Source organism: Macaca fascicularis, chromosome X, assembly GCF_037993035.2.
Source record: "Macaca fascicularis isolate 582-1 chromosome X, T2T-MFA8v1.1".
Lineage (NCBI taxonomy): Eukaryota > Metazoa > Chordata > Mammalia > Primates > Cercopithecidae > Macaca > Macaca fascicularis.
Window position 1 is genome coordinate 8,902,247 of NC_088395.1, and position 23,104 is coordinate 8,925,350.

The 23,104-nt window shown below is 40.1% G+C and overlaps 1 long non-coding RNA gene across 1 annotated transcript; it reads left to right on the forward strand.

The window, feature by feature from the left end:
* The first annotated feature begins 8,212 nt into the window (after nucleotides 1–8,212).
* Nucleotides 8,213–15,673, forward strand: LOC135969184 (uncharacterized). Its single transcript, XR_010584298.1, has 3 exons — nucleotides 8,213–8,445; nucleotides 14,727–14,921; nucleotides 15,565–15,673. It is a non-coding gene; the product is annotated as an uncharacterized lncRNA (long non-coding RNA).
* Nucleotides 15,674–23,104: the final 7,431 nt, after the last annotated feature.

Genomic DNA, 23,104 nt, shown 5'->3' on the forward strand with positions numbered 1-23,104 from the left:
TCCAAAAAGAAGCTTCTCATTTGAATGACTTTAGGAAAGCACACTGGGGCGGGGAACTTCTGATGGTAGGGTTACTTTCTTTTGTGGGCCATTCTGTGGAAGATTGGTGTATAAGTCTTGTATGGAAAAATAAAGCAGGAGCTTCTATTCATGCTGTTCAAATTGTCAGACTGTGAAGGGGCAGTGGCTGCAGCAACTGAGTGGGACACAGCAGGAAACCGGTGATTAGAAGTGGGACCAGTCCATACTTGTTCCATGCATTTCCTACCAGTCTTTTCGGGGCCATGGTTGATTTGGTCATGGAACATTGATTATGGTGAGGAGACACAGTGTTAGGCTCCCTATCCACACCAACTATTAGGTATTTGCTAAGTGTAAGCTAAACCTGGGATGCCACACTGGAAGAGGAATACTGTGAGATAACCCCACCTTCCTCATTCTTCTAGTCACAGTTACCACCATGGGGCCAGGACGGCTCAAACTGGATGGAAAGGTAGACTCATGTGTATACGAATTTTCCTTCCAGCAGAAGGGACCTGCTATAGTGAGTCATGATCATCTGGCCTCCAGGAATCTCGACTCCATCTGACTGCTCAGCCCTGCCCATGTTCACAGATGCCCAGACTCACATCAGCCCAGCTTTCCCTAAATGAATGAAAAGTGCAGCAAATCCAAATTTTGCAGAATAAAGCTAGAAGTCCTCTTCCCTCACTGACTATCTCTAGGTGGAAACATCATGTTTCACATCCAAGAGACTGATGCTAGCAAACATACCACACCGTTCACATCTGATCCTGCTAACCACAGCACACAGCTGGTTGCCATAGCACCCAAGCACCCCACATACAATCACAGCACCCCCACAGCAGCTGGATTCAGGAGTCAGGTAGCCTGGAGTTGAGGCAGGCTTCACCTGCTGTAGACCATCTGTGCGCTCTCATAGCTCTCTCTGCCTCAGTTTCCTCATTGGTAAGTAGAGACAATAATAATGCCAACTTCATAGACTGTACAAGGCTTATGTGAGTCAATATTTGTAAAGGGCTTAGAACAGTGGCAGGCACATAGGTGAGCATATTCACACATATTGGTTGGTATAAAACAGAGATTTATGATCTCACAGTTCAGGAAGGCAGAAGTCTATAATCAAGGTGTTGGCAGGCTTGGTTCCTCCCGGAGGCTCTGAGGAAGAAATCATCCCACGCCTCTCTCGAGCTTCTGGTGTCGGCAGCAATCCTTGGTGTTCCCTGGCTTGGAGAATCTCTTGGGGAATCTCCAATCTCTGCATCCATCTTTATAGGCCTCCTCTTTCTGTCTCTTATAATGTAAACCCAGCCCCATCCAGTATGATCTCATGTCCATTCTTATCCTAATTATATCTGCAAAGACCCTCTTTCCAAATAAGATTATATTCTAAGGTTCCAGGTGGACATCAATTTTGGGGGAACACTATTTAAACACTACAAAAAAGATATATGTTTCTGAAATAATTGTGCACATGAAAGGCAGACTTCTCCAGTTTCAGTGTGACTGTCATTTTTTCTTCCTGTGATGTTTAGAAGAACTTACCAGTGTAGCTATCTGGGCCTGGAGTTTTCTTTGAGGAAACGTTTTTGACTATGGATTTAATTCCTTGAAAATGCATAGAATATTTCAAATTTCCTATTTCTTTTTGTGTTTAATTAGAAATTCACTCTTTTCATCTAAATATTTGAATATATTGGCCAAACTTTTGTTTGTTTGTTTTTGTTCATTTGTTTGTTTTTTACAATTTCCACTTATTTTCTTTTTAATGCCTGGCAGATGTAGTTATATCCCCTTTTTCATTCCCGATATTGACATCTTGTGCCTTCTTTTCTTTCTTTTCTTTTTTTTTATGATTAGTCCTTCCAGGGATTTATAAGTTTTATTAGTACTTTCAAAGAGCAATGTTTGGTTTTGAATTTTGGTTTTCTTGATTTTTCCTTGTTTTATATTTGTTTTCCACTTTATTAATTTCTGTTCTTTAATATTTTCTTCTACTTTATTTGAGATCAGTATGCTTTTTTCCCCTAACTTCTGGAAATGCATGTTGAGATTCTTGACTTTTGGCATTTCATCTTTTCTCATGCCTGTATTTAATAGTAAATATTTTCTTCTCTTTAGGGTTTTAACTGAATCCCATAAATTTTGATATGCCATGATTTCACTTCCATTCAGCTGCAAATATTTTCTAATTTCCATTGTAACTTTTTCTTTCACTTTTCTACTATTTAGACGAATACTGCTTAATTTCTAAACATGGGAATTTTCTAGTTATCTTTTTATCACTAATTTCTAGCTTACTTCCATTGCAGTCAAGGAATATATTCTGTGGAATTTTAATTTTTTAAGATTTGTTAAAACTTGCTTTATGAGTCAGTATATGGCAAATTTTGGTCAATTTTCTTTTTTTTTTTTTTTTTTGAGACGGAGTCTCGCTCTGTCACCCAGGCTGGAGTGCGGTGGCCAGATCTCAGCTCACTGCAAGCTCCGCCTCCCGGGTTCACGCCATTCTCCTGCCTCAGCCTCCCGAGTAGCTGGGACTATAGGCGCCCGCCACCTCGCCCGGCTAGTTTTTTGTATTTTTTAGTAGAGACGGGGTTTCACCGTGTTAGCCAGGATGGTCTCGATCTCCTGACCTCGTGATCCGCCCGTCTCGGCCTCCCAAAGTGCTGGGATTACAGGCGTGAGCCACCGCGCCCGGCCAATGTTGGTCAATTTTCTATGTGCACTTAAAAATAATAGTATGCTTTGCAGTCTAAGCTTTAGCGTTTTATTACAACAATTAGGAAAATTATGCCAAATATGTTTAGATAGTCTCTGCTTCTGAATTTTTGTATACTATCCTTTCAGTTGTAGAGAGAGATGTATTAAAATTTCATGCTTTAAAAAAAGGTAAACTTCTCTGATGAACTGTTCTCTCTCTCCTATGACAACGCCCAGCGTGAACACAATCCTGTCTCAAAGGGGAAAGGCAGAGCTTCCATAGCTTTCCACATCCATGAGCAAGTGAGGAAGAAGAACTTAGAAAGATGCTGACTCAGCCCCTCACTCCCACCCCAGCTGGATTTGCCTCTGAATTCAGTTGTAACAAAGAAATCCTAGTGTGCCTGGCAGCCCTGGGCCCCTTCCCTAGCTGGGAACCAAGGGTCACAGGGGCCACCGCACTGCATCCATGGAGGTGCCCTGAGCAGGCTGGGGCCCAGGCCGGCACAAGCATCAGCCCGGCCCAGCAGACAGACGTTCCCACTCACATCTAAGCCTTCCCCAGGCCCCAGGCGACTCATCTCCCTCTCACATCCCAGAGGGAACCTGATTTGGAGCTTCGTTGTGACTACACAAACACACATAAATATGCGCACATATATATTTATTGATATGTAAGTTTTTTATACATACAAATTTATAAATTATTATAAATATGTAATATTTGTTTATATATTTATGTAATCATTGTTTTAATTACTATTTGTAATATTAAATAATTTCATAAAACATTAATTATGCAACATTTTATTATTAAAATATAACATTAAATAACTATATAATCATTTATATAATTACTTGTATATAAATAACAAAGTTATATATTATATAATTATATTATATACATATGTAAATACCACCTATATTATATAATAATATGATTTCAATATAGATCATGTATTTATGTTTAGGTATAAGTAAATTATATGTAAATGTATACACAAATATTTATATTAATTTACATATCTATATAAGTTTATGTATGAAAAAATCTAAATGTATTTTTAAAATATATTTAATATTTCTAAATACATATGTTATGTATTTCTATGAATTTCAACACATTAATATATCTATTTTGACAACCCTTTGTAGAAAGCCGACTATAATCCATGCTGGGGTAAAGTCATTCTTTCTCCTGCTTTTTTTAAAGGAAGTTAAAACATTTTCACGGGTCCTGGGCGCTCTGCCTCGTGAGCCTGGTGGAGACGTCTGTGTGGCCTCGCGGAGGCACTCACAGAAGTTTGACATTCTCTGCCACCATGAGACAAGTGGATAGTCTGCCCTTGAGATGACATCGTGAGCTCAGCAGGACACTGTGTGCAGCCCCGCAGTGACTCAGGAAATGTTTAGTGATGATCCCGGATGGTACAGACCTCTATGCACTTGGATGTGACTTCCTCTGAGAGGTAGTGTAGTCCCAAATCCAGAGAACTGGACTGAATTCCTGTGAGAGTTGAGGTATACATATCACCAACAAACGATGAGTCAGGGAGCTCTGGGGGATTTCATCCTTCTCTGAAATGGAAAAGTGAGTTTCACAGAACTCGTGTTTCTCTTATTAGAAATAAATCTGCTAGGTAATACCCGTTGATGCCGCAGGCATAGGACTTTGTGTTTATTTGCACAGTTTTGGGTTAGGACCAAATTTGGACGATTTTATTTTTGTATTTCTATAGTGATACACAGAATCTAATTTTTAAAAATGTGAACTGGTGTAAGGAAAAAAAGCACCGAAGAGTGATTATGTTCATTGCCAATGATTTGTCACTTGCTGAAAAGTGAGGGATGTTCCTTGGATGGGAACAGAATGTCTGCCAGAGCATCCTCTTGCCAACAGAGGAAAGGAGATGCAGGAGCAAGGGCTGTTCCTGTCATAAATGTGAATCCTGGCTGGGCGCAGTGGCTCATGCCTATAACCACAACACTTTGGGTCGCCAAGGTGGGTGGATCACTTGAGCCCAGGAGTTTGAGACCAACCTGGCCAACATGGCAAAACTCCGTCTCTACTAAAAACACAAAAATTAGCCAGGCATGGTGGTACATGCCTGTAATCCCAGCTACTCAGGAGGCTGAGGCAGGAGTGAGCTGGGATTATGCCACTGCACTCCAGCCTGGGTGACAAAGCAAGCCTCTGCCTCAAAAAAATTAATTAAAAAAAATTTTTTTTCAGTAAAATCATGAATCCTACCATGAATCACTTCCACTTAATCTAGATTTGAAGATACAATTCCATATGATTTTTAAAATTTTTTAATTTTAATTTTTAATTTTTTAAAGACAGAATCTAACTCTGTCCCCCAGGTTGGAGTGCAATGGCACTATCTCGGCTCACTGCAACCTCCACCTCCCAGGTTCAAGCAATTTTCATGCCTCAGCCTCCTGAGTAGCTGGAACTACAGGTGTGCACCATCATGCCCAACTAATTTTTGTATTTTTAGCAGAGACAGGGTTTCCCCAGGTTGGCCAGGCTGGTCTCCAACTCCTGACCTCAAGTGATCTGCCTGCCTCAGCCTCCCAAAGTGCTGGGATTACAGGTGTGAGCCATCATGCCCGGCCTCTTACGAAATTTTGAGAGAGTACTTAGCTCCCCTTTGCTGGTGGCATTGTCGAATTATGGTCCCTAATTCCAGCGAGACAAACCCTACTGTACTCTAGGCTCAAGTGATTCAAATCAAAGAGAAATCAAAAGGAGTGTATAGAGAGCAGAGCATGACGGCAGAGGTGTCAGACCAAAGCGGCACTCACTCTGGATTTTTCCAAATAAAAATTCAAACTTTGCAAATGGATGGTGCCAGGACACTTGGATATTTGTATGGGGAAAACAATGAATCTTGACCCTTGCTTCACACCACACTCCCAGGTTGACTCAAAGCGCGTCATATACGAGAGAACTAAAGCTCTGAGATTTCTAGTGATGAACCTAAGAGAAAAATCTGTGGGAAATCAGATCAAGTGAGGATTTCTACATGAGGACACAAAAGGCACAACTATTTTTTAAAATTGATAAAATAGACATTATCAAGATTTAAAACTTTCGCTGTCTGACAGATACAGTTAGGAAAAAATGAAGAGGAAATCCACAGTGTGGGGAAATTTTGCAAAACATATCTGACAGAAGGCATGTATCCAGAATATAGTAACTCTCACACTCAATAAGAAGAAGAAAAACAACCTAATTTTATTTTAAATTTTGTTTTCTTTTAAAGACCAGGTCTCACTCTGTCACACAAGTGGAGCATGGTGGCACAATCATAGCTCCTTGCAACCTTGAACTTCTAAGTTCAAGTTATTCTCCTGCTTCAGCCTCCCAAGTAGCTAGGACTATGAGCATACACCACCACTGCCAGCTAATTTTTTTTTTTTTTTTTAATCAAGATAGGGTCTTGTTACGTTGCCCTGGCTGGTCTCAAACTCCTGGCCCCAAGTGTTGCATCTCAACTTTTCAAATGAGCAAAAGATAAGAATAATCACCTCAAAAGAGAAGATATAAATATCAATACACTTACAAAAAGATGCTCAAAACCGTTAGTCATCAGGAAAATCCAAATGAAAATGCCTATATGTTTAATAGAATCGATAAAGTTAAAAAGATTGACAATAACAAGTATTAATGAAAATGCAAGCTGGGTGTGATGGCTCATGCCTGTAATCCCAGCATTTTGGGAGGCTGAGGTGGGAGGATCACTTTGAGCTCAGGAGTTTGAGACCAGACTGGGCAACATGACGAAACCCTGTCTTTACAAAAAATACAAAAATTAGCTAGGCATTGGTGGCTTGCACCTGTAATCCCAGCTACTTGGGAGGCTGAGGTGGGAGGATCACTTGGGCCCAGGAGGTGGAGGTTGCAGTGAGCTGTGATCGCACCACTGCACTCCAGGCTGGGCAACAGTGAGACTCTGTCTCAAAAAAAAAAAAAAAAAAAAAAAAAAAGGAAAATGCAGAGCAAGTGAAACTCACATATATTGCTGGTAGGAATGCAAAATTGTTCTTATAAAGTTAAACACACATGAACCATATGACCCAACAATTGCATTCCTAGGTATTTACCTAAGGAAAGTGAAAACATATATCCACACCAGCATCTGAATGGGAATGCTTATATAATTATATGTTACAATGGCTTTATTCACAGTCACCAAAAACTGGAAACAACCCAGCATCATTCAACAGGTAAATAGAGAAACAAACAAATATCCATCCAGCTGAATACTCTCAAAGGATAGAAAGAAAAGAATGACTGAATCATGCAACTCAAATGCATGATGCTAAGTGAAAGAAGCCAGACACGAAAGCCTCATACTGTATCCTTCCACTTAGTAACATATTAGAAAATGCCAAAAACAAATTCCATACTCAATTTAATGCTCTGCTGTTGCCATCTTTAAATTCTTAATTTTTGAAAAGGGGGCTTCATCCTTTCATTTTGCTCTGGACCCTGCAAGTGATGTAGCTGGTCCATGCAGTGTTTTTGAAAATATGCAAGAATTTGGGAATGTCATTTGTTCCTATGCTTACCTGTTCCCAATAGGCCCCACACTCTTAATTTTTTTTTATACCCAGAGCTTCCTCAAACAACAACATTACTGCCTGACTCCAGAAAACATTCAAGTCTTCAGAACTTGCAAAAGCATGCTGGTCACACGATCTCACAAACTGCAGGGGGAAAAAAAAAAAGGCAATTGCATACATAAGAAAAACCCTGCTAACCAAGTTTACACTCATTCTCCTCAGCCTGCACTTCAGTGTATGGGTTGAATCACAGCCACACGCTGTCAAGGCCCCTCTGAGATGTGCAAAGCTCAACCTGTCATCTCACTAGATTATTCCATGTGTTCCAAGGACTGATGGAATTTTTTGCTTTCTGTCTTGATGTTCTCTTGGCACTCACCCAGGAAGGTCTTGGGTAGTGTACTGAACAGGAAAATGACATCCCCAATCTCCAGCCAGGAGAATCTTAACAAATGTCCAAATGTCTCTGCTTTCCAAAAAATCTGCCTCATGGCCAGGATGGATTCTTCCTACCCTGTGAAGTTTCCAGCTGCCTTTTCTAAAAGTGGCCTTATAGAGCCCCATATCTATAGAAATCCTGCAATCGATATCTCTATAGTTCCTGCAATCAGCATGGCAATCAGCATGGACTTGCAGAATAAAAAGTATCATCATTTCCAAAAAGCAATCCACACCAGAGAAAAACAAATCATCTTCAATACTGTGAAAATGCCTTGGTGATCTTCGACAAAGAAATTGAAGGTTTTGTATTAAAACTGACAGAGCAAGCTTCCTGCTGAAAGCCACAGGCCAATCCCCAGAGGAACATACGTCTTGTCAGCGAGAAGAGCCACTGACATCACATCATGAGTTTCCATGAGCACCAATGATGGAAGCCATGGAGAAGAAAAACTGCACTGCCAACTGCTTCAACACCATTCCAAAGACAATTTTTAGTACTGGAGGAGAGAAGAGTGCTTTTCATTAGGCAGACTTTCCTGAATTGATGCTGAGAGGGATGCAGCAATTTTGGTGGTCAGTTCTGGTGGCAATTCCGAATGATGTGCTGTCGCGATGGTACATTCAACTCAACCTGGCCCCTCTATGTTGCTGAGAAGCACTCCAAAAGCACACACTCTCATTATTTCACTCCACACAACTGTGAAGGAGGTGAGTGGAAAATTGTTGTTTGTCTTGTGTTACAGATTTTCTTTAAAAATGTGAGGATGCAATGGGTTAATGTGCGCTTTATTTTTGAAATCACAAGTTTGCTCTAATGCCATCTCCAGCTATGGGGGAAAGGAGCTACCACTGAACAGGGAGTCTCACTCTGTCACCCAGGCTGGAGTGCAGAGGTGCGATCTCGGCTCACTGCAACCTCCACCTTCTGGGTTCAAGCGATTCTCCTGCCTCAGTCCCCTGAGTAGCTAGGATTACAGGCACCCACCACCACGCCTGGCTAATGTTTGTATTTTTAGTAGAGATAGGGTTTCACCATGTTGGCCAGGCTGGTCTCAAACTCCTGACCTCAACTGATCCACCTGCCTTGGCCTCCCAAAGTGCTGGGATTACAGGCGTGAGTCACCACGCCCAGCCAACACATTTCCATTTGAGGCTCATCTCCTCATTATTTGGATTTATGAGAACTCAAGTCACAGAGGTAGCATTTTATACGCCCCAGAGGAAGGGCAAGTGGGCCCATCAGCCTCTGCAAACTAGCATCGGCAGACCTTGGAACCAAGGCAAGGGGGAAAACTATAAATATTCTTTAGGACTTTGAAGGAAAATATGTGTGAGAAATAAAAGAGAAGTAAAGATTTCCCTGTGCTCCAGTTGGTCTAGAGCAAAGTTATGAATATTCTAAGAAGACAAAACAGCACTGCATTACAGCAGGAGAGAGATGGTAAAGTTGACATATAGAAGGATGTATGTGTATTCATATGTGTGCATACATGTGTGCATGTGTGTGTGTGTTGGCAGCCGTCTAAACTCATTCAAGTAAAGTAAAAAGACCAGCCTCAATTATCCAGTTATGGACTATCTAACTGATCCTGATTTCACAAAGCATTTTCTTTGACACACATTAACTGAAAGCCTGCTCTACAACCCACCACAAATGAATTTTCCTCCAAAAGCATTCTTTTTAGTGTGTCAGTCTTGTGTTCCAATTACTAGGGTATGTAACAAATTATCCCAAATTTGTTTGCAAATCTGCAACCTGGACAGGGCTTGTCAGAGATAAGTTGCTTCTGTTCCTCTCCATCTTAGCTGAGGGAATTTGAAGGCCAAGGCTGGAATCCTCTGAAGACTCACATGTCTAGATGTTGATATTGGCTGGCTATTGGCTGAGATCTTTGCTAGGGCTGTTGGTTGAACAACTTATACATGGCCTCTTTGTGTAGTGTGGGCTTCCTCACAACATGGTGGCTGTGTCCCAAGAGCCAATGTTCAGGGAAGAGGTAGAAGCCATGTTGAATTTTATGACCTAGCCTAGAAAGTTATATAGCATCACATTTGCCACACTCTACTTGTTGGGATGGTCATGAAGCCTCACTCAGGTTTAAGGAGATAAGAAATAGACACCACCTTCTGATGAGAAATAGCAAGATGCTAGAAGAGACATGTGGGACTAGAAAGCTTACAATAATTCATGGTCTCCACTCTGGCAACTCACAGGGTGATGATCTATGATACATTCTATTGCATCTTCTAAGACACAAGTGCTTGTGACAATTGTGGAGCCATAAAAAGAGATGTAATCACCACCCAAAGTTCCCTTAGCACCCACAGATCATGAGATTAAAATAGCTTCATGAGAAAAAAAAATCAGTTATTATTTCTTTATCCACTCACAGCATTAGTACAAGGCAGCTCATTCTGAAACTCATTAGAAATCGTAACATAACAACAGATATTATTATCTGAGAAGATATATCCACTATCCTTGACCAAAAGAATTTAAATGGAAATTGCAGCATTTCTACAAACCAGTATTTCCTTTCTAGCATGCTGGCTTCGACAGCAGAGCAGTGATTTTCAATTTGTTATGTGCTAAATATTTTAATTACATTTTGAAGTAAGCAGCATTCCAGAAAAGACAAATAGTCCAAAATGAGGTAATTAATTCTTGAAGGTAACCATACTAATATATGCATCTTTCATAGCAGAAATTAATTATTCTCAAGACAACTGTCTTTTCCCCTTGTAAATTAGGACATTTCTCCTCTAATTAGTTGAAAATGCCTGTAGGACATTATCACCACTGAGCTATGGAATTTCCTTCAGCAGGTGATTCCAGTTAGAATTGAGAGGTGTTTTAAATTGAAAGCAGAGTTTTAGGCTTCAGCTTGTTTCTGCTCAGTGGGGTGCAGAATCACAAATATAAAACCATTTACGATTACGAAGGGCCATTCGTCCTGTATGCATGGGTAAGTAAGTGTTTAGCAGGGCGACCTAGACAAGGTACCAGTGGAAATATCTCTTTCTCATTTATACTGTCATCTTTTATCTTGCAAAAACAGCTCAGGCTAAGAATGCAGGAATGTTTTCCCTGTGGGTCAAGCTGCATGTCATGCTGAGATCCCAACCAAGAAAGAAAGGGCAATGTGTTCATACTGTAATGTGCCACTTAGGGTGTTACTCAGATAAAGTTCAATCTAGAACTATCTACCAGTGCTTCTTTCTGCTCCTCGACGAACAAAAGCACTTCTCCTCCTTGCCCCCCAACCCAGTGAGAGCAGTAGAATGAACAAGGCAGCTTCAGCCCACTGGAAAAAAAAAAAAAAAAAAGAACACTTTGCTTGTGTGCTCTCAGCCTCAATCATCATTTAGCATGAACTCTGCAGCCCCCTGAGTTGTTGGTGAACTCAGAATTGGCCAATTCAAGGGAAGGAGAACCAGGCCAATTCGCTGGCATAAGGCAACATCCTTGAGAGCTGGACACACACATTCCCAGCTAGACCCAGCCCAATTCCCAATGCACAACATCATCATCATCATAATTAGTAAGTGTTCAGTGAATTTGTAATTAATGAATAAATTATGGCAACTGTCCGGTTTTTTATTCTTTAACAATTGTTTTAGAATTATTCACCAACTATGTACTAGGTCATTATATGGTAGTCAATAAAGGAAGCATCATCTCTGCCTCATGGGACATATATTTCAGTAGAATTATGTTTATTCCACTCAAAGTTATTTGTATAAATAGAGACCAAGTGCACAACCATTTATTCAAACCAACTGGCAGAATTGTCTCCTCAGTCGGTTTTAATGCAAACACCCAGAGACCACTGGAGTTAGTGCCAGTTTTTTAAAAACCTTATAAAATATCTATTTTTAACAAGATATAATCTCCTGCAAAGCAAGGTGCGGAAAGCTATAATACCTGCAAGCTGTCCTCCTACATCAATCTTGTTCCAAGATAACAGAAGAAGATGAAGCTTTCAGATCCAAGATTTACCCACTGGGGCTGTACCAGGTTAAATGAATATAGATAAGACATAATGTGGAACAAACAAAGCCACAAGAACAGTATGTACTGTAGGAGTCTGATCATGTGAGGTTCAAAAACAGACAATGCTAATTCATGGTGATAACAATCAGAATAATAGTTACCCTGGTTGTAGGGGAGGATGGTGACTGAGAAAAAGCATGAGAGAATGTTCCAGGACACCAGCAATGTTTCCCATTATCCACTGAATGGTGTTTACAGATGTAAGTATATGGAAAAAAATCATCAAGCTGTATAGTTAAGATGTGTGTGCTCAGCTGAGCGTGGTGGCTCATGCCTGTAATCTCGGCACTTTGTGGGGCCAAGGCAGGAGGACTGCCTGACCCCAAGGAGTTCAAGACCATCCTAGTCAACATGGTGAGACCTTGTCTCTACATTAAAAAATTTAGCTGGGTGTGGTGGCATGCATCTGTGGTCCCAGCTACTCATGGAGGCTGAGGAGAGAGCATGGAATGGCTTGAGCCCAGGAGGTCAAGGGTGCAGTGAATGGTGATTGCACCACTGCACTCCAGCCTGGGAGACAGAGCTTTTTTTTAAATTAAAAAAAGATATGTGTGCTTTATTATATGAAAGTTACACCTCAGTAGGAAAAAAATAAAAGTGTAGAATGGAAAAGATCTTTATGAACTGAAATTTCCAGGACATATTGTTCAGTGGAAAAAAAAAAACAAAGTGCAAAGTAATATCTTTATAATATGCTATCCTTCATGTAAGAATGAAGGAGATATAAGAAAATAGTCATGTATTTGTTCTTTTGTGCAAAATAAACAGGAGAGCTGAATCAGAAGTGAATGCAGCTGGTTACTTAGAGGGGCGGGTGAGAATGAAGAAGGAACGAGAGAATGGGAGTGGGGGATCACAGATGGAGGGGTGGAGAGCAAGACCTCTCTGTTTATGCGTTTTGTATGATGTTGACTTTCAGAACTATGTTATGTTTCCCTTACTCAAAAAGTAATAACTAATTAAAATCAGCCAGGACAGTGGTGGTGGCAGTAGAGCAGGGACCCAAAAAGGAATTTAAAGAGTAACAAATGAGCCCAACTCTACTACAAATGAATAACACAGACATGCTAAAAGAAGAAAATAACTGATCTAAATAACTTTGAAAAACAATATTTTGACTACATACTAGAAGACTTAGAAGACAAAAAGAAATGTGCACATATACTGTGTTCTAGTTAATACATGTTCTTTTCAAGTGGTATGTGAGTTAGCAATTTGGGGACTGTAAATATGCATACACATATATGTTAGGGCTGAGTGAGTTCATAAATATGTTGAGGGTAATGAGGGACAGATACTTTACTGTTGAAGAATTACAAATACAGGGGAAGGCTAGAATGAACACTGTGATGTTAGACTGGAATCAGTGACAGTATAACCTCATGGTCCTTAATATATAAACATAAAGGTATATACATATAGGTGTAGATGGTTATATGTGTATGTCTGTGTATTCATAGATATACTGGAAAATAGCCCTGTTCTTTGAGAGAGTTAAGAAGAATTGACACCACAGTAGCAATGAGCATGCCAAGCTCCCAGATCTTGTTTTCTAAATTCCTTCCTCAATACAAGGAATGGGGGCTCCTAGGAAACTGTTTATTCTCAGACTGAGGCAAGGGCAATATAAAATGTTCCAGCAATATCATATGGTGCCTAAAATTAAGGAAGTATTTAGAAAATGATGGGCCATGTCAAAAGGAATTGACAGTTAAAGGATCTCCCAATGGGCAAATCGGGGGACAATTGGAGCAATAGCAGAAATAGCAAAAAATACTAATACTAGTGAATTATAACCCATAGAATAAAATGATTATCCATGAATTCATTACTACGAAATCAAAGGAGAAGGTATAACTCTTTCTTATCATAGAACTCCCATTATTCAATGTAAAAGAAATGAAAGAAATAGAATACCACCATTTGCATGTATCACAGTAATAACTGTTCTTGAAGAAGCCATTACTGACTGTTAACATTAGCTGGTGAAAAAAAAAATGTGATAAAAAACAGGACATTTGTATACTGTCAAAGTATCTCCTCACAATTTTTTTTTTTATTTCAAAGGAAAAATAGTAACTTTACAGTGGAGAATCCTGGCAGACACAGCTTTAGCCAAATGATCAAGGTTAATATCGCCAGTAATAAAACACAGTGACATCGTGTGTCCTCCTGATAAGATGCAGAGAAGGACACAATATCAATTCCTTGGCATTCTTGCAAAAAAAAAAACATATAACCTAAATTTAATAATGAGGAAACACCAGGAAAACCCAAATTGAGGGGCATTCTACTAAAAAACTTGCTAGTGCTCTTTGTAAATGTCAAGAATACAAAGAACAAAGAAAGACTCAAATTGGAGGGATTAGGGAGACAACACCTAAATGCAATGTGAAGTCTTGCATGCACTCCTGGACCAGAAAAAAACAAAAACCTGAAGAAAATCTGCAGGCTAACTAATAGTATTATACTCATGTTACTGTCTTAGTTTTGATCATCGTACAATGGCTACATAAGATACATTTTTTAAAGTTGGGTGAAGGGTATATGTACTATATAAAGGTAATTACTTTGCACTAAAATGTTTGGCAACAATTTTATAAGTCTCAAATTCTTTCAAACTGAGAGGTAAAAAAATTTATTTTTGCTTTATGCATATATTTAACAGTTTTTGGAGAGGTAGGTAGTGTATCTGAATGGCACCTCTCAAAGTCAAATCCTCTGACTTCAAGGTAATTGTTTACATCCTCTATCCCTGATTTAATTCTCCATCTGTGCAGTATTTATCATAATCCCCATTTTACAGATGAGAAAGGTGAAGCAGTGTACACAAAGTGGCCACCATTGGGTATATGATGTTATTATTCTTAGAATAACGGATCAGGGAATGTCATAATGCAAGTGAAATCATCCATTTCAATTATTTTTTACTAAGAACTTCCTCGCCCTATGAAGAATGAAAGGAAGAAGCCAGGGACACAATGAGTGGGAAAGTAAAGGAAGAAAGAAGATGGAAGGAGAAGGGAGGGAGGCTCAAGAGAGGGAGTCAAAGAATAAAGATTGCCTCCTAACTGTGATAAATGTGATCTTCAGTATCATCAACATTAAGCCTTCGAACAAAAAAAATTACGTAAGGACTACATCCCTTTATTCATTCCTTTCTATACCAGGGTTCTCAAAAAGTATATCTTCACACTCATACAGTTAACAGAATAATTGCTAATTAAAGTTTTAATTCACCATGTTACTTAAACACTGTTTCCTCATTACATCGATCATAGTAATTGATCATGATGATAACAAATCCATTTCCTTCAGGAAGCAATCCCAATCTTAACCTCTTTTCTAATACTGTTTATAGAATCACCTTGCCCAAATTTGTGTTTTCTATCTGAAACCTAATTTAGATAGATAGATAAAATGCATAGATGGATGATGGATAAACAGATATGGATGGATGGATGGATGGATAGATAGATGAAATGGATAGATGGATGGATGGATGAATGGATGGATAGATAGAGATGGATTACCGTCAGATGTACACATGCATACCATCATTGGAAGAGTCAAAGAAAATTCTTGGGTGGAGTGACACCCCGCTAATATAAGTATGACATGCCACCAAAATCAAAACTACTGTACTCAGGAATATATCTATGCATTCATTTATTTATTTACATTATATATATTATTATATATAATATATATTGTATACTATATATATATTATTATATTTTATATATATATATAATTTTTTTCTTTTGAGACAGGGTCTTGCTGTGTCACCCAGGCTGGAGTGCAGTGCTGATCATAGCTCACCGAATCCTGGAATTCCTGGGCTCAAGCAATCTCCCTGCCTCAGCCTCCCAAGTAACTGGGAATATAGGTATGCACCACTGCGCCCAGCTAACTTTTTGTAGTTTTTGTAGATATGGGGTTTTGCCGTGTTTCCCATATTGGTCTCTAACTCCTGGCTTCAAGTGATCCTGGCCAAAAGTAACCAGGCATGGTGTCACACACCTGTAATCCCAGCTAATCTGCGAGGCAGAGGTTGCAGGCAACAGAGTGAGACCCTGTCTCAAAAAGAAAAAAAAAAAGTGTGATAAGAGGAGAGGAATTTCAGAGAGGGGCCACATGGGAGTGAGTGAGGTTAGGAAAGGTCTCTAGAGAGAATAAAGACCTGTATGATTATCTTGGGGAAAATGGTGATAAGTCAAGAAACTGCAAGTGCAAGACTTGGAGATCGGACTGACTGTGGCAGCCTGAGGAGCAGAGAGAAAGGCAGACTGCTTGCTCAGAGGGAGAGAAGGAGTGGGCAGCATATGAAAGGGAGACAGCAGCCACATCATTTGGGATCTTGTAACCCATGAGACCCCATATATATCACCATTGGATGTACACATGCACACCATCATTGCAAGACTCCAATACAATTCTTGGCTAGGATTACACAGGAATTTGCAAAAACCCATGGGAAACCAGTCTCCTGTTTTATCTCTGGACTCCACAGGTTCCTAAAACCCACGGCAGCCTGGAAACAGGAGTTACGCAGAGCTGGAAACCTTGGCAGAGGAAAAAGCCTTCAGTTGAGCCAGACTCTACAGGGCGAGGCAGACATTTTTTTTTTTCCTCCTTGTTTTTGTTGCTTTTCACATTTGGCTTTCTTGTGTTGCTTTCAGACCATCCATCTATGTTTGCATAAAAGGGTCAGGGCTACATAGCATGGAAAAATGTAGCTTTCTCTGCTTGTTTATAGGCCCAGGCCTTTTAAGGCACAGATGCCTGAAGATCTCCATCCTTACCTGGAAGTGGCAAAAGGCAATGATAGTGGAATCAAGCCAGCCTCCCAGAGTGTCCAAACCTTATTTAAAGCTATTTTGGAGCCAAGGACATTTCCCTGAATCTGTTCCAAACTAGAATGAAGATGCTGGTGAATGATATTTTTGCAAAATCTGCCGGCTCAGGAATTGACAGTCTTGACATTTACGTCAAATATGAAGAACCATTTACGAATCCTTGTTGCAGAAGGCTGCTGTCAGCAAGCCAAAAATATAGCATAAAGAATAATAATAAAACAAAGCTGGCACAAAACCTTGTTTCCTCCTGAAAAGGCCAATTTTTAGTTTGATGGCAGTGACTCTTAGAACCCAAAAGGAAAACAAATTTCTACCCACACAGTCTGTGCTGCTCTTCTCTTCATGTTAATTTTATCTCACATCTCAAATACATAGTGTTTTTTTCCTATTGAAACTGAAAGGTGTTCTTCCTATTGAAACTGAACGGTGTTCATTCTAAAAATAAGTTGTCTGTATTTAATTCCATAAATGGTTTCTTCCTGGTGAGTGCTATTTTTCAAGAATGTTGCTTGACTGAAGTTATAATAATGACTTAGATACAGTCTCTTGAAAAATTCTTTTGAGATACAGAGTCTTCATGATGTGGAAACTGCCCATTAGCTTTGTTCACATACATAATAAAATATTTCCATGAAGTTAATAATCATCAAACTTCTTTGCTTCATGCTGTTTGAGAGCTAGAAATTCCTTTTCTACCCCCAGTCAACCCACAGTAGGCACTTCCTGAAACTCAGTATTTCTGACACTCACTTCACCCTTCTTCATTCACAAAACACCTAGTGTAGCTAATGGGACCACCATCCTTGCATTCTCTCAAGTCAGAAAGCTGTGAGTTAGTCACATTTGAACTCTGTCCCATTAACTCTCCACCACCCCATGGCCATCCAATAACCACTTGATTTCTTGGTGATTTCCTCTTTGTAGCATTTTTGAATCTTATGGAAGAAGTGTAAAATGTATGCTCTGAAAACTATAAAACATTGTTGAAAGAGATTAAAGAAGACCTAAATAAATGAAAATGCATCCCATGTCTATGTTCATGGATTGGAAGACTTAATAATGTTAAGATGGCAGTACTTCTCAAATAGATCTATAGACTCAGTGCAAGCTCTATCAGAATCCCAGATGGCTTTTTTGCAGAAGTAGACAAGCAGAATCTATCATTCATCTGGAAATACAACAAACCCAGAATAACCAAAACGATATTGAAAAGGAAGATCAAAATGGAGGAGTCACACTTCCTGATTTCTAAACCCTCTATAAAACTTACAGTCAAAACTTATTATAGTAATAAAGGCAATGTGGCAGTGGTAAGAGGGTAAATATGTAGATCAACTGAATAGAATTAAGAGTCTTAGCAATAAATCCTCACATTTGTAGTCAATTAATTTTAAACAAGGGAGTCAATACAATTATGTTGGGGAGAGAATAGACTTTTAAAAGAATAGTGCTGGGACGACTGGATACTCAACATGCAAAAGATTGAAGCTGGATCCCTACTTCACACCATATACAATAATTGACCCAAAATGAATCTAAGACCTAGATGTAAGAGCTAAAACTAAAATTCTTGGAAGATATGAACAATGTCTTTGTTTAGAAATCTAGAGGAAGAACTTTTAAAGCAGCTAAAGAAAGGCTGGGTGAGAGGTGGCTTTATGGGCAAAGTAGTATCTGACCAATGAATGGCTAATTGGTCCAGGGAAGCTGCCACCTGCCTCTGGCACACCCTGTTGGTACCCCCTTCTCCATCTTTTTTGGGCAAGAAGACAGGGAGAAAAAAAAAATCTAGCAGGATGTTGCCTACTTAAAAGAGTGAGAAGCACTTGTTAGAATGTTCTGCCCACTGTGGGGGTGAAGATGAATGTTATCAGTTGAAAGAAGAATTGACATCACAGTAGCAGTGAGCATACTAAACTCACAGATCTTGGTTTCTAAATCCCTTCTCTAATAGAAGGAACCAGGGCTCCTTGGAGACTGCTTATTCTGGGACTGAGGCAAGGGAAATCCAAGATGTTCCAGCAATATCGTATGGTGCCTAAAATTAACGAAGTGTTTAGAAAATGTTAGGGACATGTTTTTCAGTTAAATATCAGGTGAATGTATATTTGCAGGCTAGTTTTTAAAAATACTAGCTGATTTGAGTGGCTTTTGCATTTGATGAGTTTTCAGGAAGTGCCTACTGTGGGTTATAGTGTCCCCTAGAGTGGCTTTGGTATAGAATTTGAGTATACATGTTCAAGGCGAAGCCTTGGATGTGACTGAGATCACCTGGAAAAATGAGAAAACCACAGCAGGACCAACATGCACAGAGAGACATGAGTCAGTGGAGAGGCTACACAGGACTAATGAGCAAGACAGGAGCAAAATCCAGTGGGCTTTTTGTCAGTGTAGTTAAAATAAGAGAACATGTCAAGATGGGGTGTCAAGAGGACCCTCAGGAAGGCCAGCAGAACCAGGCTGCATATGGGGGCCCAAGTAAGCAGGCTGCTGTCTGGTCTGCTTGCCAGTCTGTGAACACCAAGAAGACAACTACAAAAGTAGCCCATCTTTACAGCAAGTCTTCACACAGCATGGAGGGAAAGGAGCTGAGTCAGTGGACACATTGCAAGGACATTTAGTGAGTCCTGGCCCAACAAGAAGCAGATGTCCATGGGGGATTAAGAAAATCAAGATGGTTTCAGGGAGAACACCTCTCTAAAAGAAAGGGCAATGCAAGTCTGCCCCCACTTGAAGGATAAAGGGAGGGAAGGTTGGAACGTTCTTGACTGATACACAGACTAAGACAGGTTCCAGGCAACCCCAGGGGAGTTCTCAAGCCAATGTCAGTCATATTGGGTCACTGGTTGGGATTAGTCAGTGAGAAACAAGGCCTCTGCACTCCTGCACCAACATTGCAAGGGACGGCACAGCACAGTAGCTGGGGCCCTTGATCAATTACGTGCCCTGCACTTGGAGTCTGCCAGATTCCAATGCAAGGCTACCACATACATCAATATCTGGTGTGGGTTTTCCTGTGTTGCTGGAGAACTCACTAGTAGACAAGAGGTCCCTGTGTACTCTGGAACAATTGAGAGAAGCTGAGGAAAGACCCAAGAGATGACAACAAACAAAAGCCAAGAATAAAGAAAGAAAATTATGTTTGGAAAGTAATGGAGCCTGCATACATGCCTTTCTTTCCTCAGAATTTTTTTTTTTTTTTTTTTTTTTTGAGACAGTTTTGCTCTTGTTGCCCAGTTGGAGTGCAATGGCACGATCTCAGCTCACTGCAACCTCCGCCTCCCTGGTTCAAGTGATTCTCCTGCCTCAGCCTCCCGAGTAGCTGGGATTACAGGCGCACACCACCATGCCAGGCTAATTTTTTGTATTTCTAGTAGAGTTGGGGTTTGGCCATGTTGGCCAGGCTGGTCTCAAACTCCTGATGTCAGGTGATCCACCCACCCCAGCCTCCTAAAGTAGAAAATTACATTTTATACCTTCTAGACCAAACACCATGAAACTAATATAATTGATTTTTTTTTCTCCTGGTAGACTTGAACAATGAGCTTGGGCTTAAATTATCTCTCCAACAAAATGCACACAATAAAATGAGAAGAGGGGGAAAATTGCACCTGATTCTTTCTAGTGCATATCCTATCAGCCGCAGCTAATTAACTAAAAGCCCAATTACCTACTGCTCAAAAACTGTAAAGGAGCAGAGAAGCCTATTCTATGCAGAAAATCTTCATCATAATGAAATCATTAGCTTCAAGAGGAAAAAGAGTTGTACTTCAAACTTGGGAAGCGAGAAGTGTCTGATGGCTTGTCGAATTACAAGTTTCTATTCTACTTGCGGAAAAAAATATTCTGTTAATGTGTTTTATGTGTCAGATGAAAATTGTATCACCTAGCACAGCCTGTCTTACATTCTGGAAATTAATGTTTTAGAGCAGGGGGATTTTTTTTCAACCCAGAGCATAATGTATGCTTTGACAAATGAGCTCTCGCTTTTGTCAATAATATTCAAAAAGTAAGTAGCAATAGGACAGAGGCAGTTCTATCCATGAGAGAACAGCCAGGCATGTTTTATTGCAGAGAAAGAAAGGGAAAACAGAATCATATACTGTACAACAAAATTAAGTTTCAAAAGATTCAAATGTAATGTGTCAAGAAACTCTTATTTGCAAGTGGAATTTAAAAGGAAACCAAACAAAAGGATCGATACATGTTTCAGCCTCATAAGAGGACATTCCCTTCTCCTCTTTCCTTATAAACAGTATTGATCTGGGCCCACTGCTACAACCATCAGACTTCCATCACAGTCAGCATTTGTGTTTGAAAGTTCTGTTTCATCTTCCCCACACCCTGACCCTCCAAAAAGTTCAGTAGGAAATCATTCTGGGATCAGGAGAGCATCAATAGTCGCTGCTCCTGGTGGTTCCAGCCACTCCCCACCTCCTGTGCAAACAGGCTCCAGAGCTTTGAGTTCGTCACTCCCTGGGGCCCTCTCTCTCCATCAAAACCTCACAGCTTTACGTCGCGTCCCATAAAGACCAAATTCCAGCTCTGATATAATGAGCTCCGGCCACAGAATAGTATGCCATAAGTTACACAAAGATCATAGCTGTATACAAACCACATGGAAATGTCTTCCATCCATTTTAAAGATCTTTTCCACATAGCACAGCCTTCCTGCAGACAGTATAATTTACTTATTTGTTATTATCACATATTGTCTCTTCCTCTGCTAGCAGATCCATGGTCCTGGGGGAGCTCTGTATGCTTTATTTGATGATCTATCTATCCCACGCCTTCAGGCAGTGCCTGGGAATTCCTGGCAACAGGTGCTCCATAAATACATGTTCAATCAACATGCTGAGTGTGCTTAAGGCTTTCCATTTTTACTGTACAGATTTTTTAGTAGTTTTGTTTATAACCAACACGTATTTGTGCACCCATAGGGAATTCTGACAGTTAAGATTTTAAAAAGGAAATAAGAGAAATAAAAGGCCTGCTAATGAAAGTGAGATAATCTATTATCCTCTATCAATATGACAATAAGTGACAAAGTGAAAATAGTCAATTCAGATCTCAAGGACAGAATGTAGGATTTCCAGGTCTTGTCTATGTTCATGTAGAAGATGTTTGGGGTCAAGTGGAGCCTTTGCTCAACTCTGTAGATGTGGCTTTGCCTGGCGTGATCCTCTGGAGAAGTCTCTATTTCAGCCCCTCCCCATTCTTTGGGTTTCGAGACAATAACCTTCTTGACTTACTAGGACGCGGCTCATATTGGGAGCACTGCCAACAACATACAAGCAAAATAGATTAAACAATGGTGTACTGCCCTCAGGCTTCTGAAACTCAGATCTAACGAGGACATTTTTGTCTTCACACCCTTAATGACCTCCTGTCGCCCACGAGACAAACGCCAGTTTTTCAGGGTGGTTAACTTCCATGGCTCTCCAGAACATTCTCCAGCCATTCATCTCCATATCAGAGTTTTCAGATGACAAATCCTTCCTACCTCCCTTCCTTGGGTCACTATTCCTCATGCTCTTCCCCTTCTTCATGAAAAAGAGTCACACATATGTCATTCAGTTTGTCATAACCCCTAAGGTCACTCTTTGACCAAAAGCCATTCATTGAAAACAAAACATGGCAACAGCTATGTACTAGGCACCGGGTAGAAAACAAACAAACAAACAAACAAACTTTCACCTGAATTATTTCATTGTAATCCTCCAAAAAATTCTGTCCACATGATTGTCAGAGTACATATAGAAGGAAACTGATGTTCAAAATGTAGTAAGTGTGCTTCACTCAAGGACAGATGAAGACGGCAAATAAACGCAGGAAAAGATGTTCACCATCTTTAGCCATTAGGGAAGTGCAAATTAAAAATCACAGTGAAATACCACTATCTGCCTATTAAATGGGTAAATTTAGAAAAAAAATAAAAGAACAATAACAAGTGCTGGCAATGATGTGGAGCAACCAGACTTCCATATATTGCTGGTAGGAATGTAAAATAGCACCGCCACTTCGCAAAACAGTTAAGCAGTTTTTTTATAAAGGTGAACACATACTTGCCATATGCAGCAATCACACTCCTAGAGATGCATTTATACAAGAGAAATGAGAACGTATGTCCACATAAAGACTCAATTGCAAATGTGTACAGTGACTTTATTTGTAATCACCAAAACCTGGAAACAACCCTGTGTCCTTCCACTGAGAAGTGGACAAACATTCAACAGTAAGTACATCCATACAAGGGAATCTAGCCAGCAATAAAAAAGAAAGGCTGGCAGGGTACAGTGGCTCAAGTCTATAATCCCAGCACTTTGGGAGGCCAGGGCAGGAGGACTGCTTGAGGTCAGGAGTTTGAGACCAGCCTGGGCAACATAGCAAGACCTTGTTTCTACAAATCAATTGAAAATTAGCCAGGGATGGTGGCACGTGTCTGTAGTCTCAG